This window comes from Oncorhynchus mykiss, chromosome 16 (assembly GCF_013265735.2).
Source record: "Oncorhynchus mykiss isolate Arlee chromosome 16, USDA_OmykA_1.1, whole genome shotgun sequence".
Lineage (NCBI taxonomy): Eukaryota > Metazoa > Chordata > Actinopteri > Salmoniformes > Salmonidae > Oncorhynchus > Oncorhynchus mykiss.
The window spans coordinates 67,128,827-67,154,982 of NC_048580.1; the positions used below are offsets into that span (position 1 = coordinate 67,128,827).

General features: G+C 41.2%; 1 long non-coding RNA gene across 1 annotated transcript; it reads left to right on the plus strand.

Moving 5' to 3' along the window:
* The first annotated feature begins 4,283 nt into the window (after window positions 1–4,283).
* Window positions 4,284–18,537, plus strand: LOC118939477. The gene is made up of 3 exons (XR_005036395.1): window positions 4,284–4,548; window positions 17,235–17,371; window positions 17,485–18,537. It is a non-coding gene; the product is annotated as an uncharacterized LOC118939477 (long non-coding RNA).
* The last annotated feature ends 7,619 nt before the right edge of the window (window positions 18,538–26,156 follow it).

Sequence of the window (26,156 nt, forward strand, 5' to 3'; positions counted from 1 at the left end):
GAATGGCATATTTTGAGTTGAAATTTTGTTACTGGTCTGTGCAGCCTATATTCTAAATGGCTGCGCCATGCACATGAAACCAATAGTGATTTTGTTCCTTAAACAGACAAGGCACACTTACCAGGCTACCCTAATCAGTCAACACATATACAGTATTTTTGAATAGGCTCAGAATATCATTAAATATAACGGTATAAAATACAATTCATATTTTTCCCCAAACAATTTGCATCACATCAAACTGCTGTCATGTAAAAAAAAGTGATATTTTGTAAGGAGAGACCAAGGTAAGCCCATGCTTTTATGATATCCAATTGGTAGTTACAGTCTTGTCTCATCGCTGCAACTCCTGTACGGACTCGGGAGAGGCAAAGGTCATGGTCCTCTGAAACACAACCAAGCCACACTGCTTCTTGACACAACACCTGCTTAACCCGGAAGCCAGCCACACCAATGTCTCGTAGGAAACACCGTTCACCTGGTGACCGTGTCAGCGTGCATGCGCCCGGTCTGCCACAGGAGTCACTAGAGGGCGATGGGACAAGGACATCCCTGCCGGCCAAACCCTCCCCTAACCCGGACTACACTGGGCCAATTGTGCGCCGCACCATAGGTCTCTCCGCCTGGACTCGAACCAGGATCTCTAGTTGCTCAGTTGGCAACTGAGATGCTGTGCCTTAGACCACTGCGCCAAATGTATCCACAGTAAGTCGCTCTGCAAAACGTTTGCGGGATGCTAAAGTTAGCAGAAAAACGTATTTTCAAATGTGTATTTGAATCAAGAAGGATATACAGTAAGTGTATGTCATTAGTTCATTTGTCATTTAACATTATTAAGACTTTTATATTTAACATTTTAAAATTCTGATCATTTATTTATACCTGTAATCTATTTGTAATGCTATCATTAAGTTTACAGTAAAATACCCCTACAATAGGCATGTTCAGGAACATTCTTTAAAAAGCCCAGTCATCCATTAAAGACATTTTAGCAGATGAGTAACACTTTGCACTTTTTCAGTAGATTAAAGATTGTGTGCTTTATTTAACTAGTCTTGTCCACTTATACATTTACTTTAAGTGTTTGAACTGCCAAACTCGGCTGCAGCAAAGTCCTCATAAATAATAACAGATGTAATCATCAAGGGGTTTCAAAATACACATAACAGTAGTACTCAACAGCTTTGCCCAGTGGACTATTCCTTTCTTTAAGATTACTGTATGAATCAACTGTCAATAAAAATGTCTAAAATATATTCCATGTTTCATCCCTTTGGGTGTTTTTGTAATTTCAGAACGAAACAGCTATTTATTTTCATACCTGTAGAGAACACAAGGTTGACCTGAAACAATCTAGTTATCTGAGGTACAGTACGTCTCCCTGCCGTATAGTTTAACGTCTCAGTTCAAACACCTGCAGTGTTCATATTGCAGACTAACGTGCTGAATCAGACACGTGAGACTAAGGCCTAGATTCAATCCGGAGCGCGGAAGATTTCATATTTAAACGGAATGTTCCCGCGTTTGTGGAGACTGCAGTCACGCTAAACACTACATACGGCTCAATCCTAAATTCCCTTTTATTTTCAATCGGTCTATAATGGGGATCTTCGGCGCTCAGAGTTGAATCTAGCCCTTATTTCTTGAAGCTAGCTGATTGTTTTGTTTTGTTTTTGCATATCTCATTTTCTCTCCCATCCTTTCAGTCTGAAAACAGAAACTACTATTATTCATCTATACTGAATAAAAATATGAACGCCACATGTAAAGTGTTGGTCCCATGTTTCATGACTTGAAATAAGATCGCAGAAATGTTCCATATGCACAAACATATTATTTCTCTCAAATTTTGTGTACAAATGTGTTTACATCCCTGCCAAGATAATCCATCCACATGACAGGTGTGGCATATCAATAAGCTGATTAAACAACATGATCATTACACAGGTGCACCTTGTGCAGGGGACAATAAAAGGCCACTCTAAAAATGTGCAGTTTTGTCACAAAACACAGATGTTTCAAGTTGAGGGAGCATGCAATTGGCATGAGAATTTGGCAGTATGTCCAACCGGCCTCATAGACCACGTGTAACCACACCAGCCCAGGACCTCTGTTATACCCCTTAAAGGGGGAAATCTAGAAATAAATCACACAGATGTAGCTTCTGCTTCAAGTCACTTGTAATGAGTCTTTTCATGTAAAATCAATCATTAGGTAGAAAATAGTGCTTTAGATAACAACGTTCACATTTGCCAAAAGTTTTCCATTGTTCTTTTTCACCCAGACACACAGGAGCTGTGCGCGGTCTCTCTCGGGCTCTGATCATGAAGTCACCTCATGCAAGTGAGCAGCCTTCTAGCAAGCTAGCTAGCAAAACGGCTAAGTTCGAAGTGGTCTAGACATACAAATAACACATTTGAATGTTTTAAACACCTTTGCCGCTGACTAAATAACACAGTAACGCCTGTAACATTCTGACATTAACAAATACATTCAAAATTACATTCATACCTAATGGGGAAATATATAAATAAATCACACAGAGATTTGGCTTCAAGTCACTTGTAAGGAGTGAGCTGGGAAGCCCTGTGTGCCCCTATAGGAAGTCCTAGGTATAAACTATACAATTCAGATCAGACATCAATAGAGCACACAGATTGTATAATCAACATTGATAATTGAACAGCATATTACTTACACATTATGATTCTGTATTTGTTTTGTTATAATTAAGGCACTTTAAATTCTATCATACCTCCACATCCGGCTTCTTCACCTGCGGGATCGTCTGAGACCAGCCACCTGGAAAGCTGATGAAACTGGGTTTGCAACATCAAAGAATTTCTGCACAAACAGTCAGAAACCATCTCGGGAAAGCTCATCTACGTGCTTGTCATCCTAACCATGGTCCTGACATGGTCCTGACTGCATTTCGGTGTCATAACCAACTTCAGTGGGCAAATGGCGAAGTGTGCTCTTCACAACTGTACCGGGCAGATGGCAGACAGCATGCATGGCATCGTGTGGTGTCATCCATTGTGAACAGAGTGTCCCATAGTGGAGTTATGGTATGGGCAGGCATAAGCTATGGACAACGAACACAATTGCATTTTATCGGTGGCAATTTGAATGCACAGAGATACCATGACGAGATCCTGTGGCCCGTTGTTGTTCCTTTCATCCGCCGACATCACCTGATGTATCAGCATGATAGTGCACAGTCCCATGTCACAAGGATCTGTACACAATTCCTGTAAGCTGAAAATGTCCCAGTTCTTCTATGGCCTGCATACTCACAAGACATGCCATCCATTCAGCAAGCTTGGGATGCTCTGGTTCGACGTGTACGACAGGGTGTTCCAGTTCCCGCCAATATCCAGCAACTCCGCACAGCCATTGAAGAGGAGGCCACAATCAACAGCCTGATCAACCGTATGTGAAGGAGATGTGTTTTCTGATCCACGCCCTACCTTTTCTCCCAGTCATGTGAAATCCATAGATTAGGGCCTAATGAATTTATTTCAATTGACTGCTTTCCTTATATGAACTGTAGCCAGGGGTGAAAGTAAGGCGATATGGTCAGGTACTGCCGTATGGGTAAAACGTGAGCCTATCACACAACATGCCCCAAAAACTCTTTCCGATTACACCATTATTTAACATTATTGCATGTAATCAGCATGAACATTTTTCGAATTCACAGATAAAGCGGGTGGTATACACTCCAAATTGCGTTGTGGTTTATGGAGAACACTTACATTTTGTCAAGGTGGAGATGAGTGGCTGAGATCAAGGTGCACTTGGATAACATCAATTCAGTGTGTGTAGGCCTAATGACAATCGCAAAATGTCAATACAATACATGTAGGTGTTTTCTAACCGATGTTTCTTTCCATTCATCAAATTGCGGATGCACAGTGCACTGTTGGGGCTCGGATGCTGAAATAATTTTGTGAGTGAACAAATGTGCTTTGTTAAGTGATTGTTTGACAATCAGATGAAAACATTTTGACTGGTTGTTTATGCCACATTAAAAAGCATAGGCGGCTGTCTATAAGGCTAGGGGAAGCTAAGCTTTCCCTGAAGTAAAATAAATTGAATTGCCAAAATTATATAGCCTAATTTGCTTACTCCTGTCCATACAGAAACGAATACAAATCATAAAAAGTAGGCTACTACACCAGAAAGCATGATTTGGCCACAGAGGATTATTAGTTAATAAATAAATAAATAACCTGTGGATTGTTTTAAATCTCATAGCCTACAGTCGGAAGGGGTCGTCATTTGAGCAGCGCGCGCTGCAAATACCAAATAGATGATTGTTAAATTGCGACTGTCAGTGAAAAGCAGAGAGACCCAGCTAGGCATATCGCAATATTTAAAAATACAATCGTGGAGAAACTGTTTGGAAAATAAATAGCTATTGCTGTAAAGAGAAGACAATGAAAAGACTTCAATCTGTCTTTTAGTTAGCATTATTCTTAACTTAATTAAGCGAACAGTAGCCTGTCTTATTGGCACCAGCCGAGAACATGTGCCATATCCCCGGTGAGTTTACATATTCACTGTCTTAATCATTGGGTCAGTGCCACTTTTTAGTTTGCTTTTGAACAATAATTTCCTCCTCCAGGTAAGATGGATGTCATGTTGTATTTGTCTCCCTTTTTCTGAGGCTGATTTATATGGATCAGACAACATTGTTTTTATTCATCTGTTTGTCAGTGTCAGCAGAGTAGGCTACCCTGTCATTTTTGTAGTATAAAAAAAAAAGCGTGCTCGGTATCGGTAAGAAATTACATCTACTTTCACCCCTGACTGTAATTCAGTAAAATCTTTGAAATTGTTACGTTTATATTTTTGTTCAGTGTATTTATTGAGCGCTGATAATTATACCCTTCAGAGGCTCACTTTTGGCAAGTGCCCTCATAGGTGCATGGAATTTAATTCACTCCTCTGGGTCTGAGGTTGAGACCAATCTTATGGTATACACATTGGATGCAGGAAGAGAGCGAGAAAAAGGTTAGCAGCACTGAAGTATTGCGAGGCCATTGAAGATTAACATAGAGGTGAACCGAGTACATTATTCATAAAGAAACAAATGTAAACACAAACAATGGGTAGTTGTACTAATCTCGTAAAAATAGAGAGGCATTGCATACCCAGGTGACATAATGGATGCTGTACTTGTTAGAGAGCTGTTTGGCATAGGAAGAGGGATGCACCCAAACATACGCTACTTCAAAATAGAACCAGGAAGTGCAAGCGATTTTGAGTTTTTCACTGACCTCCAAACAAATCTCGAAATCACGTATAATTCATAGATTTGCTTAAAGCTGAAGTAGACATCTGGCCTGTGAACACATGTGTAGCACACATGTCTATAAGCGTTGTGAGATGGAATACATTGTTAGCAGTGTGCCTGATTTGTTAAGTGTGTGCACTGGATTTAGTGATGATTGACAGAGAGGCTTGTGAAGCAACCCAAGCTTTGCCCACCTTGCAAGGTTCCCCGGAGGTGACTTGCAAACAGACGAGCTAGCTTTGTCGCCAATCACTGTTCGGATTACAAATTGAGTGACAGTTTAAGTTATGGGATATGAGACCGATAATAAATAAATGTAAAGTTGATGTGTTGTGTAGCCACCATTAGTGTATAGATGTTTTTTAGAATATGTAATATACTGTTTTATTGATGTCATAGTCTCTAAATTGCATATGTTTTGTTACACTAATTGCTTTTCTTGTATTTATGTCCCCCTGGAAAATGGAGTATCGAAAGGTGAAGACAAGTTTTATTGAGTTAATTTAGGAAAGATAGACACAATTTGGTTGTTGGGGTTAATTGTAGTGTCATGGTACCAACCTTTCTAATCTGTTTTTAATTAAACGCAATTCACTGAGGCGTCTGGCTCTTGACTCTTGTAATTGGACTGACGTGGGCATACAGTGGTGGTTGAACAGTAGAATGAAGTGTTCCTCCTGAGCGTTGAATTTTTCGCTTAATATATCTTCATGTTGACCTCAGGGCTACTTCTGAACCTGTGTTCTCTGTTCACCCAATAGTGAGTAATTCCGTGAAATCAGCCTCAATCCCAGGTCTGTGGACCGGCGCTGGTCTGTGGAGGAATGCCTGTTGGTCTGCGGCATATCCCTCATGTAAAAGTCCTGCTGATTGCTCTGGTTTGTCTAAATCCACTGAATGTTTAGTTCATAGAACCACAGTTACGTTAGTAATCTCCAATGTCCGCTTAGCGGTTGATAGAGCGGAGTCTGTTTTCATCCTACGAATGTCGCTCTAACTTTAGCTGTCGGCTATTAACAATTCCTGAGAGCTATAACTCCCATGAACACGTGTGTGGCTTCTGTTTCCCTCTGCTAACGCTCACAAGCCGCACAGGACAAGCTAGAAGGGACTGTTAGAAAATTGCATTTTCTACACACACACAATAATTACATGATGATAATTTTCCTGAATTTCCCAATACTTTCTGATGCATTTCAATCACTACAAACCATAATTCCTTCAAATTAAAATTTGGCCTACCTGATTTGACATATCTTTGTATGTTATTTGAATTTGTTTAGATAATGTCAGGGAGGCCAAACTCTAGTTTTATCCCCAAAAATGGTTTACACATTTGTTTCTGATACCCCGAGGTGATCCTAAAATCAAATTGTTTGATGGTCCATGTTATTACTATCTTAAGCAATTCTGTGTTAGGATAGTAGATATCATAGAGAAACGCATAGAAAAATGTGTATTTTGAATTTTAAAAAGCGATTGTCAATTTTGTACCCAAGCGGTCCCACGGAAGAAGGCCATGCCTTGCCGGTCCCTGGCACAAAGTTTGAGAAACTGCTTTATGCTTCCACTTCAAGATGAATGTGTCAACTGGTGTTACTGTGTTTGAATTCAATACCTCTTCTTTTTTTTTAAACCTTTTTTAAATCTATCTATGAATAGGATGTATAAAGTAGTGCCATGCAGACAACACAGTCTGTTTTGTCACAGTGTATTTTGTGCTTCTCGTCTATTCTCACTGCCTCCCTTTTGAAAAGAGATTTAACATCAAAACAACATTGCACAAAAAAGCTGTCCTTCTGTCGTCTCAGCAACACATTTATCGGGCCAGTTAGGGCTGTAGTTGCCAACTGTAAATGAGCAATTACGTTTTGAACAGCCTCCCAGCACAAACAGCTGACCCTCCCCTCCAGCCCACAACCCATACAAAATAAAAGCTGAACATTGCAGCTTATCAACAAGATGGGAGAAACCACAAGGAATATAGAGTAAGACATGTTGATATCCCAACACATGTTGATACTTAAACTAAATCAATACCTATCATCTCTGTGATGTTAAGATTGACCATCATATGCAGTACATGGTACAAAATGCAGCTTTCCACTGTTAAATAAATATATGCAGTATACTGTATATACACAGAACAAGTCAATGTTTAGAACACCTACTCATTCAAGGGTTTTTCTTTATTTGTACTATTTTCTACATTGTAGAATAATAGTGAAGACATCAAAACTATGAAATAACACATGGAATCATGTAGTAACCAAAAAAGTGTTAAACAAATCAAAATATATTTGAGATTCTTCAAATAGTCACGCTTTGCCTTGATGACAGCTTTGCACACTCATGTCATTCTCTCAACCAGCTTCATGAGGTAGTCACCTCGAATTAATTTCAATTAACATGTGTGCCTTAAGTAAAAAATGTTATGCGTTTGAGCCAAGGTAGGGGTGGTATACAGAAGACAGCCCTATTTGGTAAAATTCCAAGTCCATATTATGGCAAGAACAGCTCAAATAAGCAAAGAGAAAAGACAGTCCATCATTACTTTAAGACATGAAGTTCAGTCAATACAGAAAATATCAAGAACTTTGAAATTCGCAAAAACCATCAAGCGCTATGATGAAACTGTCTCTCATGAGGACCGCCACAGGAAAGGAAGACCCAGAGTTACCTCTGCTGCAGAGGATAGGTTCATTAGAGTTACCAGCCTCAGAAATTGCAGCCCAAATAAATGCTTCACTGAGTTCAAGTAACAGACAAATCTCAACATCAACTGTTCAGAGGAGACTGTGTGAATCAGGCCTTCCTGGTTGAATTGACTCCAGAAAAGCACTACTAATGGACACCAATAATAAGAAGAGAATTGCTTGGGCCAAGGAACATGAGCAATGGACATCAGACCGGTGGAAATTTGGTCTGGATCCAAATTGGAGATTTTTGGTTCCAACCACCGTGTCTATGTCAGATGCAGAGTAGGTTGAAACGATGATCTCCACATGTGTATTTCCCACCGTAAAGCATGGAAGAGGAGGTGTTATGGTGTGGGGGTGCTTTGCTAGTGACACTGTCTGTGATTTATTTAGAATTCAAGCTACACTTAACCAGCACGGCTACCACAGCATTCTGCAGCGATACGCCATCCCATCTGGTTTGGGCTTAGTGGGACAATGACCCAACACACCTTGTTGTGGAATATCTAATCAAAGGGAAGAGAGACTGCAGATTCTTTCAAACAACACTTTTATTATAAGATTTGCCCAAATGAAGCAAATCAACCATCACCAAGAATGGTTCAGAGTTGAAAGCTTAACAAACATAGCCGGGTCTCTGCTTTTATAGAGGAAATAGAACCCCTTTTTGTTTACGTGGCAGTCAGCAGATAGTGTGTTAAAGGTCATTAGTTGTCTGTGCAGACTTAAGGTAGCACAAGGTTGATGACCCGAGGGCTCAACCGTCTAACTGCATTCACAACAGCAAAACACTATAATGTGCTATTTTCTGTAAGTTTCCATACATGTGACTTTCTGTAGATAGTAAACCCACGGGATGTCGCACCCAAGCGGAACTTAGTCATAAGAATCTTAATCATACAGCTAAGTCCCACAAACACAAGTTTGTATCAGGTTAGCAAAAACACTAGCATATAACAAGAGACAATTCTTTAAACAGTAAAACACGGGATTGCGTGATTACTATGTCATTTTCCATGACAACCTCCAGGCTGTGTAAGGGCTATTTTACCAAGAAGGAGAGGGATGGAGTGCTGCATCAGATGACCTGGCCTCCACAATCCCCAAACCTAAACCAAATTGAGATGGTTTGAGATGAGTCGGACCATAGAGTGAAGGAAAAGCAGCCAACAACAGTTACTGTTCAGCATATGTGGGGAATCCTTCAAGGCTGTTGGAAAAGCATTCCTCATGAAGCTGGTTGAGAGAATGCCTAGAGTGTGCAAAGCTGTCGTCAAGGCAAATGGTAGCTATTTGAAGAATCTCAAAAATAAAATATATTTTGATTTGTTTAACACTTTTTTTGGTTACTAAATTATTCCATATGTGTTATTTCATTGTGTTGATGTCTTCGCTATTATGTAGATAATAGTAAAAATAAAAAAAAACTTGAATGAGTAGGTGTTCTAAAACGTTTGACTGGTAGTGTATATACTGAACAAAAATATAAATGCAACAATTTCATTGATTTTAATGAGTTACAGTTCATATGATAATCAGTCAATTGAAATACATTCATTAGGCCCTAATCTATGGATTTCACATGACTGGGAATACAGATATGCATGTGTTGGTCACAGATACCTTAAAAAAAAATGGGCCACACGATAGGCCTCAGGATCTCCTCACCTGTTTTTGTGCATTCAAATCAAATGAAATTGTATTGGTCACATACACATATTTAGCAGATGTTATTGCAGGTGTAGTGAAATGCTTGTGTTACTACTGCACTGTTGGAGCTAGTATCTAACAATTCACACATCTAAAAGAATGGAATTAAGAAATATATATATACAGTGCCTTGCGAAAGTATTCGGCCCCCTTGAACTTTGCGACCTTTTGCCACATTTCAGGCTTCAAACATAAAGATATAAAACTGTATTTTTTTGTGAAGAATCAACAACAAGTGGGACACAATCATGAAGTGGAACGACATTTATTGGATATTTAAAACTTTTTTAACAAATCAAAAACTGAAAAATTGGGCGTGCAAAATTATTCAGCCCCCTTAAGTTAATACTTTGTAGCGCCACCTTTTGCTGCGATTACAGCTGTAAGTCGCTTGGGGTCGCTAGGGGTATGTCTCTATCAGTTTTGCACATCGAGAGACTGACATTTTTTCCCATTCCTCCTTGCAAAACAGCTCGAGCTCAGTGAGGTTGGATGGAGAGCATTTGTGAACAACAGTTTTCAGTTCTTTCCACAGATTCTCGATTGGATTCAGGTCTGGACTTTGACTTGGCCATTCTAACACCTGGATATGTTTATTTTTGAACCATTCCATTGTAGATTTTGCTTTATGTTTTGGATCATTGTCTTGTTGGAAGACAAATCTCCGTCCCAGTCTCAGGTCTTTTGCAGACTCCATCAGGTTTTCTTCCAGAATGGTCCTGTATTTGGCTCCATCCATCTTCCCATCAATTTTAACCATCTTCCCTGTCCTTCCCTTTCATCTGACCAGAGCACCTTCTTCCACATGTTTGGTGTGTCTCCCAGGTGGCTTGTGGCAAACTTTGTGGCAAACTTTAAACAATACTTTTTATGGATATCTTTAAGAAATTGCTTTCTTCTTGCCACTCTTCCATAAAGGCCAGATTTGTGCAATTGTTGTCCTATGGACAGTCTCCCACCTCAGCTGTAGATCTCTGCAGTTCATCCAGAGTGATCATGGGCCTCTTGGCTGCATCTCTGATCAGTCTTCTCCTTGTATGAGCTGAAAGTTTAGAGGGACGGCCAGGTCTTGGTAGATTTGCAGTGGTCTGATACTCCTTCCATTTCAATATTATCGCTTGAACAGTGCTCCTTGGGATGTTTAAAGCTTGGGAAATCTTTTTGTATCCAAATCCGGCTTTAAACGTCTTCACAACAGTATCTCGGACCTGCCTGGTGTGTTCCTTGTTCTTCATGATGCTCTCTGCGCTTTTAACGGACCTCTGAGACTATCACAGTGCAGGTGCATTTATACGGAGACTTGATTACACACAGGTGGATTGTATTTATCATCATTAGTCATTTAGGTCAACATTGGATCATTCAGAGATCCTCACTGAACTTCTGGAGAGAGTTTGCTGCACTGAAAGTAAAGGGGCTGAATAATTTTGCACGCCCAATTTTTCAGTTTTTGATTTGTTAAAAAAGTTTGAAATATCCAATAAATGTCGTTCCACTTCATGATTGTGTCCCACTTGTTGTTGATTCTTCACAAAAAAATACAGTTTTATATCTTTATGTTTGAAGCCTGAAATGTGGCAAAAGGTCGCAAAGTTCAAGGGGGCCGAATACTTTCGCAAGGCACTGTATTAGATTGAGAAAATTCGGAGTGACATTGACTAAAATACAGTGAAAAGAATACAGTATATACATATGAGATGAGTAATGCAGTATGTAATCATTATTTAAACATTATTAAAGTGACCATTGTTTCCAAGTCTATGTACATAGGGCAGCATCCTCTAAGGTGCATGGTTGCGTAACTGTGTGGAAGCCGGCTAGTGATGGCTATTTTAGTCTGATGGCCTTGAGATAGAAGCTGTTTCTCAGTCTCTTGGTCCCATCTTTGATGCACCTGTACTGACCTCGCATTCTGGATTATAGCGGGGTGAACAGGCAATGGCCGGTTGTTGTCCTTGATGATCTGTTTGGCCTTCCTGTGACATCGGGTGCTGTAGGTGTCTTGGAGGGCAGGTAGTTTGCCCCGGGTGATGTGTTTGGCAGACCTCACTACCCTCTGGAGAGCCCTGCAGTTGCAGGTGGGGCAGTTGCCGTACCAGGCTGTGATACAGCCAGTTTGTGAGGGTTTTAGGAGCCAAGTCAAATTTCTTCACCCTCCTGAGGTTGAAGATGCGCTGTTACACCTTCTTCACCACACTGTCTGTGTGGGTGGACCATTTCAGATCGTCAGTGATGTGTACGCAGAGGAACTTGAAGCTTTCCACATTCTCCACTACTGTACCGTCGATGTGGATAGGGGCGTGCACCCTCTGCTGTTTCCTGAAGTCCATGATCAGCTCATTTTGTTGACGTTGAATGAGATGTTATTTTCCTGTCACCACTCTCCCAGGGCGCTCTCCTCCTCCCTGTAGGCTGTCTCGTCATGGTTGGTAATCAGGCCTACTACTGTTGTCTGCAAACTTGATGATTGAGTTGGAGGCGTGCATGGCCACGCAGTGAACAGTGCGTACAGGAGGGTGCTGAGCACGCACCCTTGTGGGGGCCCCGTGTTGAGGATCAGTGGAGGTGATAAAATGCAATTGTCCCCTATACCCTTCTCCATTCGAGCCTTGTGAATTAGAATCTGGGTGTGGAAGGCGGCCCCGTTCACTCAGTGCTTGAGGAAGCAGGAGGTCATCTGACCGTCTCGTAGCATGGAGTTATTTACCCTGGTCTGCTGGGTGCTGAGCTGAGCCTCCAGGCTGTTGGTGTCCTGCAGCAGGAGCACTTTGATCCCTAGATGCATCTGCATGCTCTTCAGATAGTCGTCCATCAGGTCGCTCTTTGGAGGGGGCTAGAGATGTGATAGCATGGCTCTCTTACACTTACATGGCTGATTTGCTAGCTATGTACAGACAGGTGGATCCTCTTGGTATCAGTGTTGTGAGAAACTGATCTTTGCTACTCACATTACAAACAAATGGCTAAACTTGGCTATTTAAGCATCCTTAGCAGTGTTGTTGTGTATGCCCCTGTCAGCCCCCATACCCAGTGGCCAGTTTACTTAGTACCGGGTCAGACACCCCTTTGCACCCAGAACAGCCTGAATTCTCGGGGCATGGATTCTACAAGGTATGGTGTTCCAACGTTGCTCAATTGGTGTCAAGAGACCTAATGTGTGCCCGGAAATCACTCGTTTTGCCCATTCTAACATTCAATCAAACAGTAACTGACTGCCTCGATGCCTGTCTGCCTGCTTTATATAGCCAAGTGACTCACTGTCTGTAGGCGCGAACCATTTTTGTGAATGGGGTACCTAATAAACTGGCCATTGAGTTTATTTTAGAGGTCAAAAACACACTAGTAAATTACTGCCATGTTCTCATGTGTCCCATTGCATTATGTCCAGTGTTTCCACACAGTGCGTACGACTCGTAATTTACAGATGTAACCTTAATGGTGCATGCCAACCAACAAACCAGGGGACACTCCTGGCAGACTGGGAGGCACAGCTTACCTACTCCTTAGTGACGCATAATCAGCTTTCTTTGTGAAGCTCATTGCTCTCTAATATACTTATCCAGTTACACACACACACACTTCTCCATTACCAGCAGCTTTTGATTGATGTAGAGTTGCTGTCCCAGGTGTCTGAAGTATCAGGTCTCTTAGTTCTTTCCTATCGGGTCATTCAGGTCAGGTCACAACAACCTGAGCTTGTTGGGAGGTTGGTTTGTCACGCAGGTTGTATCAGTGATGTGCCTTAATGACAGTTTATACCTTTTATTGCTATACTTTCATACTGTATATACCCTCTGTAAACATTACTTTATTTAGTCCAAGGTATCTGTCTATACAGTTGAAGTCTGAATTTTACATACACTTAGGTTGGAGTCATGAAAACTTGTTTTTCAACCATTCCACAAATGTCTTGTTAACAAACTATAGTTTTTTCAAGTCTGTTAGGACATCTACTTTGCGCATGACGCAAGTAATTTTTCCAACTATTGTTTATAGGCAGATTATTTCACTTATAATTCACTATATCACAATTCCAGTGGGTCAGAAGTTTACATACACTAAGTTGACTGTGCCATTCCAGAAAATGACGTTATGTCTTTAGAAGCCTCTGATAGGCTAATTGACATCATCTGAGTCAATTGGAGGTGTAGCTGTGGATGTATTTGTGCCTCTTTGCTTGACATCATGGGAAAACAAAATAAATCAGCCAAGACCTCAGAAAAATTTGTGGACATCCACAAGTCTGGTTCATCCTTGGGAGCAATTTCCAAACCCCTGAAGGTACCACGTTCACCTGTACAAACAATAGTACGCAAGTATAAACACCATGGGACCACACAGCCGTCATACCACTCAGGAAGGAGACATGTTCTGTCTCTTAGAGATGAACGTACTTTGGTCTGAAAAGTGCAAATCAATCCCAGAACAACAGCAAAGGACCTTGTGAAGATGTTGGAGGAAACCGGAACAAAAGTATCTATATCCACAGTAAAACGAGTTCTATATCAACATAACCTGAAAGGCTGCTCAGCAAGGAAGAAGCCACTCCTCCAAAACCGCCATAAAAAAGCCAGACTATGGTTTATAACTTCACATGGGGACAAAGATCTGACTTTTTGGAGAAATGTCCTCTGGTCTGATGTAACAAAAATAGAACTGTTTGGCCATAATGACCATCGTTATATTTGGAGGAAAAAGGGGGAGGCTTGCAAGCCAAAGAACACCATCCCAACTGTGAAGCACAAGGGTGGCAGCATTATGTTGTAGGGGTGCTTTGCTGCAGGAGGGATTAGTGCACTTCACAAAATAGATGCATTCATGAGGGAGGAAAATTATATGGATATATTTGAACAACATCTCAAGACATCAGTCAGGAAGTTAAAGCTTGGCAGCAAATGGATAATGACCCCAAGCATACTTCCAAAGTTGTGGCAAAATGGCTTAAGGACAACAAAGTCAAGGTATTAGTGGCCATCACAAAGCCTTGACCTCAAGCCTATAGAAGATTTGTGGGCAAGGTGTATGTAAACTTCCGACTTCAACTGTAGCTACACACAATAATACCAAAGTCAATATCCGCATGTGAAGTAACTAGCTAGCTGTAAAATTGCTAAAACAAACTGCTCTGTCAATTTAGGAGTATATCTCACTGAATTCAACTTGTAGTTCGTCTCTGCCAGTGTTGCCAACTCCTCAGTAAGGAAAGTAGCTATTGGCTGTCCTAAAAGTCGCTAAATAACGGCATCACCTAATTTCCATAATTTGCATCATGTGCATGTAATTGTGATGGACGCTGTTGAAGAGAGGAATAACGTCGTGGGAGAGACACAAAGCGAGTAAAAAAACACCCTAAATATGTTTAGAACTACAAATTAACTTTCTTCTGTCGATTCTTGTTTTTTTTTTAATGTCACAATTCCAACCCTCCTCCTTTATCCGGGCTTGGGACCGGCAACAGTGACCCAAAAGAGACACTCTGGTGGAGTGACTTCGTTTTTTATTTTATTTTTTTGTTTAATTTTCTTAATTTGGTTTGGTTTTTAATCTTATGGTCCACTTAGGAGCCTACAACAAGATTTGTTTTGTATACAATCTACATTAACAATCTAAATGGACCAAAAAGAGACAATAGAAAAAACTGTCAATGGCAGAGAGTTCAGCTGACTCTGCTTCCACTCGCTCTGGGAGATGATTATTTGAAGATAGGCTAGCCAGCCGTATCGATGGTTCTCACTGGGGTGATGAGAGTAGTAAAATATGATGGTTTGAAAAGTGGTGGATGGTCCCACTTAAATGAGCTTTTCTAGATACTTTACTTAGGACAGCTAATCAGCCGTACCAGTGATTGTCCAGGAGGTGAGCTTCTCGCCTCTACCTCATGTTGATATTCAGAGTTCGAACCACTTTGGACGTGAGCTGCAGCTACACGCCTCTCTGGTCGGATATGTTAATTCTTAACCCATCCTTTTATACAGTTCATTCAAAAGGGGTGGTTCGTGAGGCTGACACACTCTCTGACCTTACTCAAGGGGCGGCGACTACTCACTTGTACGAAGTTATAGAAACAATTTCCTCTTATAGTTTCTAATATCACATCCCTCTCTTAAAAACACTTTGATAATTTTTCATATTTCATACTCAATGTAGAGGATGGAGACTTTTTACATTTTTAATGACATCACAAAAAAACAAGCAAAATTACATTATTATTCTTTAGATGGCCCACATTCTATGTTAGAATTATTGTTCCAGTATTCACTTTAGAACGTGTTAGAATTTCCCGGGAAAACGTCTGTGAAACAAAGGCACATTCCTGTGTGAATTTGGAGAGGGAGATAGCTGAAAGTTCTAATCCTTGTTTTACAACTGTCAACCCCCCACCAGCTCCTTTCTCCCCCCTCTATAGGGTGAGAGGTGGTCTGGTTGAAGTTATTTATTGGCAAGCTGATCTGACTTATTTGAATCCTTACAGGACAGTCCTGACAATGTGCGGGGGTACAGGTTAGTCAAGTTAAATTGTACATGTAGGTAGGGGTAAAGTGACTATCCATAGATAATAAACAGAGAGTAGCAGGGGTGTTAAAACAAAAGGGGGGGTCAATATAATAGTCCGGTGGCCATTTTATTAATTGTTCAGCAGTCTTATGGCTTGGGAGTAGAAGCTGTTAAGGAGCCTTTTGGACCTAGACTTGGCGCTCCGCTACCGCTTGCTGTGCGGTAACAGTCTATGACTTGGGTGACTGAAGTCTTTGACCAATTTTTGGGCCTTCTTCTGACACCGGCTGATATAGAGGCGCTGGATGACAGGAAGCTTGGCCCCAGTGATGTACTGGGCCGTACGCACTACCGTCTGTTGCGCCTTAGTTGGATGCCAAGCAGTTTGCATACCAGGCGGTGATGTAACCGGTCAGGATACACTCGATGGTGCAGCTGTAGAACTTTTTAAAGATCTGGGGACCCATGCCAAGTATGTTCAGTCTCCTGAGGGGAAAAAGGCATTGTTGTGCCCTCTTCACGACTGTCTTGGTGTGTTTGGACCATGATAGTTTGTTGGTGATGTGGACACCAAGGAACTTGAAATTCTCGACCCGCTCCACTACAGCTCCATCGATGTGAAAGGGGGCGTGTTTGGCCCTCCTTGTCCTGTAGTCCATGATCAGCTCCTTTGTCTTGCTCACGTTGAAGGAAAGGTTGTTGTCCTGGCACCACACTGCCAGTCTCTGACCACCTCCCTATAGGCTGTCTCGTCGTTGTCGGTGATCAGGCCTACCACTGTTGTGTCGTCAACAAACTTAATGATGGTATTGGAGTCTTGCTTGGCCACTCAGTCTTGGGAGTACAGGAGGGGACTATTGTCTTTGATATCAGATATTACATCATATAATCCACTACTTTTTGTTTGCTTTTTGTTTGACCACATAGGCTATCACTAGCAATCTATGATGACATTTGCAGTAGGCCCTTCTATACCATCTTAAATGGGCTCCTGTCTCAGTTCTTTCATTTTCTTTCATTTTCCTCAGCCATCATCCCTGCATCATCCCAGCTCTCACAAGCTTCCTTCAATACCAGCCAGGGAGGGGAAACCTGTGATGCAACCAATTTCCTACGTCAGTGCCCTCTTACTACCAGCAGACGTTGCTATCTCCTGCCCTTCAATGTGAGATGTTTTGAAGAGCACTGTAACATGTTGCTAAGGCTGTATTGATTCTCCTTCTAAGTGTCTGTGTAATGAAATCTGCCTTTGTTTTTTCTTTTCTCTTTGGCCCCCAGAGTGGGTGTGCAGTGTGTCATTGCGGCAGTGCACGCACACGGCCATCCGGCGTGGGAGGCTGTCAGAGAGTGTGTGTGGGAATCTCCTAATTCAGAATGAAGGGTTTAAATCCAGTCTTTCTTGAAGAAACCATTTATCGGGGGGAGGGGGAAAGAGGAGTCAAATGATTGTTTGCCATATATCTCTCTTTGTGCTGTTTGATCCATTCCAGTAGTTGTCTGGAGATCATGAAAACAGCCTCCCTGGAGTTTTATTATACACTCAATCCCCTTTTCACATCCCAAAAGAGATGAGAAAGATGTCCCCCCTACTATCTGAGCCCATGGAATACGTCTTAGAATAGCTCTTGTCTTAAAGCTCAGGGTTAATAACTATATACTGTAGGACATGTCTTTATTCATGTTGTACAAACTCAAATTATATATTTTTGAATGAGTGTAAAGAATTTGTCATACATTTTGCTTAGCTACTGTCTGACCGAACAGCCCATGTCTGTCCCAACAATTGATGTGATTCATTTGTGCCTAAGGTCAAGAAAAATACTAGACTAACCTCAATGATTTTTTTTACATCAAATGTTATTTTAGCTGGCTTAGATGTTTCCCCATGTGTTCTTGCCCCCTTAGGAATAAATAGCCCTTATTGTCAAATGAGAAGTTGGATTTTTATGGATTTTAAAGATGAACTGTTTTTGCAGGAACCACTGGTAATGACCATTGCTTTATAGTTCTCTCGGGACAGTTAATTAATCTGCATAGTCCATTTCTCTGGGCCAACGTGCGCTGTCTGTCTGTCCACTGATGGCTTTTCCAACCTGTCCACTTCATTACTCTGCCATGCTTGTAAACTGGGCCTTATGATGCACTAGAGATGTGATTATATTGGTAGGAACAGTCCATTCAATTTACCATCAGGAGTCTATCTATAATGCAGTAGTAGTAGCACCATCACCAGCTGTAGTAGTAGTAGTAGTAGTAGTAGTAGTAGCACCAGTAGTAGTAGCTGTAGTAGCACCAGCACCAGCACCAGCTGTAGTAGTAGTAGTAGTAGTAGCAGCACCAGTAGTAGTAGTACCAGTAGTAGTAGCTGTAGTAGCACCAGCACCAGCACCAGCTGTAGTAGTAGTAGTAGTAGTAGTAGCAGCACCAGTAGTAGTAGTAGTAGCACCAGTAGTAGTGGTAGTAGTAGCACTAATACTAGTAGTAGTAGTAGCACCAGCGGTAGTAGTAGGAGTAGTACTAGTAGTAAGTAGTAGCACCAGGGGTAGTAGTAGCACCAGTAGTTGTAGTAAATACTACTACTCAAAAAAGACTAATTCAAGGCAGAAAAGAGCTGGAGCACTCAACAAAAAAGGCAGATTAATTTAATTTGCTCACTTTAATCCATTGTCCTGGATCAGTACAAGTGACTGACGTTTGGACGTCGAACAGAACACAATTGGCCCAGCGTTGTCCGAGTTTGGCCTGTGTAGGACATCATTGTAAATACGAATTTGTTCTTAACTGACTTGCCTAGATAAATAAAACATATTTTACGTTGAAACCAACAGATCATGATAACATGTGACTCCTACATGGCTCTTTGTGGTCTTGGGCCTCCAGAATCACCCTGACTGTCTTTGTGGACTTGGCCCTCCAGTATCACCCTGACTCCTGCCTGGCTGTCTTTGTGGACTTGGCCCTCCAGTATCACCCTGACTCCTGCCTGGCTGTCTTTGTGGACTTGGCCCTCCAGTATCACCCTGACTCCTGCCTGGCTGTCTTTGTGGACTTGGCCCTCCAGTATCACCCTGACTCCTGCCTGCCTGTCTTTGTGGACTTGGCCCTCCAGTATCACCCTGACTTCTGCCTGCCTGTCTTTGTGGACTTGGCCCTCCAGTATCACCCTGACTCCTGCCTGCCTGTCTTTGTGGACTTGGGCCTCCAGTATCACCAGTGGTAGAAAAGTACTCAATTGTCATATTTGAGTAAAAGTAAAGATACCTTAATAGAAAATGACTCAAGTAAAAGTGAAAGTCACCCAGTAAAATACTACTTGAATAAAAGTCTAAAAGTATTTGGTTTAAAATATAGTTAAGTATCAAAAGTAAATGAATTGCTCAGATGTACTCAAAGTAAAAGTATAAACCATTTCAAATTCCTTATATTAAGCAAAACAGACGGCACCTACAAAAATACATTTGACGGATAGCCAGGGGCACACTCCAATACTCAAACATAATTTTCAAACTAAGCATTTGTGTTTTAGTGAGTGCTCCAGATCAGAGGCAGTAGGAATGACCAGGGATGTGTGTGAATTGGACCATTGTGTGTGAATTGGACCATTTTCCTGTCAAAATGTAATGAGTACTTTGGGGTGTCAGGGAAAATGTATAGAGTAAAAAGTACAATATTTTCTTTAGGAATGTAGTGAGGTAAAAGTTGGCAAAAATATAAATAGTAAGGTACAGATACCCCAAAAACCGACTTAAGTAGTACTTTAAAGTATTTTTACTTAAGTACTTTACACCACTGAGTATCACCATGGCTGTCTTTGTGGGCTTGGGCCTCCATTAACACCCTGACTCCTACCTGTCTGTCTTTGTGGGCTTGGGCCTCCATTAACACCCTGACTCCTACCTGGCTGTCTTTGTGGGCTTGGGCCTCCATTAACACCCTGACTCCTACCTGGCTGTCTTTGTGGGCTTGGGCCTCCATTAACACCCTGACTCCTACCTGGCTGTCTTTGTGGGCTTGGGCCTCCATTAACACCCTGACTCCTACCTGGCTGTCTTTGTGGGCTTGGGCCTCCATTATAACACCCTGACTCCTACCTGGCTGTCTTTGTGGGCTTGGGCCTCCATTAACACCCTGACTCCTACCTGTCTGTCTTTGTGGGCTTGGGCCTCCATTAACACCCTGACTCCTACCTGACTGTTTTTGTGGGCTTGGGCCTCCAGTATCACCCACTGTTTGTTGAGATAATGGTTGGGCTGACTGTTCACCTCTGTGCCAATACAACAGGGCCATTTGGCCTGAATGAACACCAGACCTGTCTGCTGTATCAGCCGCTGCCAGCAGCATGGTTCTAGCAGATTAGGTTCCATAGCTTCAGTGCCAGCCAGGTTGTTGTGCCCAGCTCAATCCATTATCCATGGGCTACCTGATGCTTAAGAAACGTTGACATGCCACAGGCAGACATGGGTATGAAACCGATACACATATCACAGCAAGGCAGGGCACAGCCTTCATCACTGAATGGCTGTGATATTGATGCATAGATGGAATTTGATCTCATTGATTTCAATGAAGCAGAATGGCACATGATCATATTGCCTTCTAATAATGTCCTGACTAGTCCTTGTTCTTACCTACTCTACAATACTGTAGAAATACACAGAAAGGAACTATGGTAACTGGGGGGACTTGAAGTGTACTACTGACCTGTTTGAAACGTACGTGAATCTATTTATACATGTAAAGAGAACATTTTGTAAACAGTTGTCACAAACGATCAAGTAATTGGCCCTACAAGTCTCTTCTGCATGATGCATTGCAGTATGGTCCAATTAGAGCAGGGCAATTGTTCTGGTTTCTATTCGTCACTGATCAAATCGGATGTTTCATGAACTAAATAGGTTTTCAACTTACTCAGTGATGCACCTCATCTGTCTTGCATTCAAAGAGGTAGGATAGTATACTCACTCTCATGCACATACGAATCTATATTGACAAATGAATTACAGAACCGAAAGAAAAATCTATTCCCATTCAATACATTTAATGGTACTTTATTGATCAAATTGATTTGTGATCTCTGAATTGAGTCTTAATGAAATAAATTGTAAGCTAGAATCCTTAGTTGAAACAATAACAAAGCAGTCACCCCTGCCTCTTATTTTTGGTTAAAAAAAAAACTGAGGGATGAGCATGGAGAAAATGTAACTATTCAAATTCATAGACAGAGCTATGGATACGAGTACTGACGATATATGGTGTCAAAATGATAGTTCTAACCATGCTTTGAGGCTATACAGTGTTTTTTTTTTTTACATTTACATTGTTTACAAACATTGGAGTAAAACAAGCCTATTTTGGGTTCTCATTGGATATGACCGTTGAACTAAGCTCACAAGGCATTTCTAAGGTATAGACACCCCCGTTCAAAGGTTTGGGGTCACTTAGAGAAAAAAAATTTTTTTGAAGAAAAGAGTTCCTCTGTCCAGTGTCTTTGTTCTTTTGCCCATCTAAATCTTTTATTTTTATTGGCCATTCTGAGAAATGGCGCTTTCTTTGCAACTGCCTAGAAGGCCAGCATCCCAGAGTCGCCTCTTCACTGTTGACGTTGAGACTGGTGCTTTGCGGGTACTATTTAATGAAGCTGCCAGTTGAGAACTTGTGAGGCATCTGTTTCTCAAACTAGACACTAATGGACTTGTCCTTTTGCTCAGTTGTGCACCGGGGCCTACCACTCCTCTTTCTATTCTGGTTAGAGCCAGTTTGCGCTGTTCTTTGAAGGGAGTAGTACACAGCGCTGTACAAGATCTTCAGTTTCTTGGCAATTTCTCGCATGGAATAGCCTTAATTTCTCAGAACAAGAATAGACTGACGAGTTTCAGAAGAAAGAACCCACAAATGCTGATGCTCCTGATACTCAATTAGTCTAAAGAAGGCCAGTATTATTGCTTCTTTAATCAGAACAACAGTTTTCAGCTGTGCTAACATCATTGCAAAAGGGTTTTCAAATGATCAATTAGCCTTTTAAAATTATACATTTGGATTAGCTAACACATTGGAACACAGGAGTGATGGTTGCTCATAATGGGCATCTGTACGCCTATGGAGATATTTCCAGCTACAATAGTAATTTACAACATTAACTATGTCACACTGTCTGTGTGTGCGTGTGTGTGTGTGTGTGTGTGTGTGTGTGTGTGTGTGTGTGTGTGTGTGTGTGTGTGTGTGTATATATAATCATTTACTTATAAGTCAAAAAATGGATATAGCAGCATAGGATCCTAGCTTTAAGGTCGTTTGTTGTTTTTCTCAACTACATCTATTCTTTATAGTAATAGCACAAAATGGTCTTAAATGTATAATCCATAACCGAATGTAGCTCTTTTGGGACACATTATCTGCCAACGTTGAGCATTAAAAATGAATGGGAAAGAACTTTTTTGTTGTTGTCAAGAGAGAGAGGTTAAGAGAGGACACTAATCATCAATACGCACAATGTGACCCAGGAGACAAAGAGATTGGCTTTAGAAGCAGGAGGTGAGGGAGAGAACAGCTTCAGATAACTCTCACACTTCAGCCTTTTTCTCACACTGATCCCACTCCAGAGGACAAACAGCCTTGGCTCCCCCATTGCCCTGCATTGATGTTCCAGTCCGGAGTATAAAACTGACTTCAAAGAAATAGACAGAAATAAAAAGAGATTACCTTCTGTTAATGGGTGCTATCTATAAATCATTACAGAATCATCATTATGAATAAATAAGATGTTTCTGCCTCTATCTCCACCAATCTTTTAGTAATGTATTTCTGCCTCAATCTCCACCAATCTTTTAATAATGTATTTCTCCACCAATCTTTTAATAATGTATTTCTGCCTCTATCTCCACCAATCTTTTAATAATGTATTTCTGCCTCGATCTCCACCAATCTTTTAATAATGTATTTCTGCCTCGATCTCCACCAATCTTTTAATAATGTATTTCTGCCTCGATCTCCACCAATCTTTTAATAATGTATTCATGCCTCGATCTCCACCAATCTTTTAATAATGTATTTCTGCCTCGATCTCCACCAATCTTTTAATAATGTATTCATGCCTCGATCTCCACCAATCTTTTAATAATGTATTTCTGCCTCGATCTCCACCAATCTTTTAATAATGTATTTCTGCCTCGATCTCCACCAATCTTTTAATAATGTATTTCTGCCTCGATCTCCACCAATCTTTTAATAATGTATTTCTGCCTCGATCTCCACCAATCTTTTTACAGTACTCACTCTCGCTCACCCGTGCTCTATTCCTGCCCCACACAGCATCTTTTCTCTCCTTACTCTAACGCTTCCTTGGATTTACAGGACGGGGGGAAAAGGAGACATAATTGAAATGTAATGGAGTCACTGAGACAAGCAGTGGAGACGTAATCCTGGGTGGAGGCGAGAGAAAGAGGAGGCTGGGTAAATGAGGATGTACACTGACTCAGAGCACCACAACTGTGTGAAGGACACATTAAAATCCAAACACACACTTCTGTCACATTACTTTATTGGTTTTGCTTTCCTTGTTTCTTTGCATCCCATTTCATTAAGAAGCTTATATTCAGTGCAGAGGAATGCAATTTGCTGTCATGCTAGTAAAATAGTGATGATGGATAATACATCAACAACATAGCTCAGGCAGTAGGAAGCTCTCTCATCCATTTATATGCAGATGATACTTATACTCAATTGGCCCCTCCCCGGATTTTGTGTTAAACACTCTACAACAAAGCTTTCTTAGTGTCCAACAAGCTTTCTCTTCCCTTAACCTTGTTCTGCACATTTCCAAAACAAAGGTCATGTGGTTTGGTATGAAGAATTCCCCTCTCCCCACAGGTGTGATTACTTCCTCTGATGGTTTAGAGATTGAGGTAGTCAACTCATACAAGTACTTGGGAGTATGGCTAGATGGTACACTGTCCTTCTCTCAGCAAATATCAAAGCTGCAGGCTAAAGTAATTGCTCCTCTTTCACCTCAGCTGCCAAACTTACCATGATTCAGATGATCATCCTACCCATGCTAGATTACGGAGGCGGCAGGTAAGGGTGCTCTCGAGCGGCTAGATGTTCTATACCATTCGGCCATCAGATTTGCCACCAATGCTCCTTATAGGACACTGCACTCTATACTCCTCTGTAAGCTGGTCATCTCTGTATACCCGTCGAAAGACCCACTGGTTGATGCTTATTTATAAAAACCCTCTTAGGCCTCACTCCCCCCATCTGCGATATCTACTGCAGCCCTCATCCTCCACATACAACACCCATTCTGCCAGTCACATTCTGTTAAAGGTCCCCAAAGCACCTGGGTCGCTCCTCTTTTCAGTTCGCTGCAGCTAGCGACTGGAACGAGCTGCAACAAACACTCAAACTGGACAGTTTTATCTGAATCACTTCATTCAAAGACTCAATCATGGACACTTACTGACAGTTGTGGCCGCTTTGCATGATGTATTGTTGTCTCTACCTTCTTGCCCTTTGTGCTGTTGTCTGTGCCCAACAATGTTTGTACCCTGTTTTGTGCTGCTACCATGTTGTGCTGCTGCCATGTTGTTGTCATGTTGTGTTGCTACCATGTTGTTGTCATGTGTTGCTGCCATGTTATGTTGTTGTCTTAGGTCTCTCTTTATGTAGTGTTGTGTTGTCTCTCTTGTCGTGATGTGTGTTTTGTCCTACATTTTTATTTATTTTTATTTTTGATCCCAGCCCCCGTCCCCGCAGGAGGCCTTTTGCCTTTTGGTAGGCCGTCATTGTAAATAAGAATTTGTTCTTAACTGACAAGCCTAGTTAAATAAAGGTAAAATAATACAGTATGTATGACATGGAATGGCAAATGAATACTTACAGAATCATCTATCCTTTAAATGTTTTTGTTAAGTAGTCAAAAAATGATGTTGCTCTACAGGCATTTCCCACTGCACTATCCCAACCTGGACTAGGGGTTAGACATAACATAGTAAATTAAATTCCGGGATACTCCAATTAGTTATGTTACGTTTCTTATGGTATGTATTCATTTGTGGATGTCCATAAACCATTTTGTATGATATGTTACGAATTGCAATTCTTACAACGTTCCAAATTTGCTTAACGTTTTATATGTTACAAATTCCAATTTGTTGTGGCTAACGTTAGCTAGTGGCTAATGCTAATGCTAGCTAGGTGGCTAATGCTAACGTTAGCTAGTGGCTAATGCTAATGTTAGCTAGGTGGCTAACGTTATCTAGGCTAGGGGTTAAAGAGCGACTGCCTTTAAAAAGCAACAAATCCCTTTGAATATGGCCTATTTGGTATTGATATGAGTCAGAAACAGTTATTCTATTGTCAAACTTGACTACAAAGTGTAAATAGGATCATTTTGGTCTCATCTAAAACAGAGTTTGGAACATCCGTGTGTCACAATGGGTAAATGAAGGTTGGGTTTTGATTTGACGATGTACATTTGCCCACTGACTTGAGATGAACAGCTGCGTTGATTGCTCTCTATCCGATAGCATAGACAGCGAGACATACCTGCCTTGCATAAGACAACACGTCTCACATTTTTTTAACTTGAGAAATACTGCACCAAACACCTTTAGTTAGATGTAAAATTGTGCAACTTAAACATCCTCTGCAAAAACGGCAAAATTAATGACAGATTTCTTACTTTAAAAAAAAATAGTTATGGGGAAGTAGGTTTGGGGAAGTGAAATAGGCTTCCACATCTACAGTGTCTCATGAGGGACAACCAAACTGGTCAGGAAACACACCTCCAAAACAATTATTTTGAGCAACAGAAAAACACATGCTAATCGGCGTGTTCAGTGGCTCTTTAAGGTTAGGGTTAGGAGTTAGGTTAGGATTAGCTAACATGCTAAGTAGTTGCAAAGTTGATTATTAGCTAAAATGCTAAAGTTGTCTGTGATGAAAATATATTT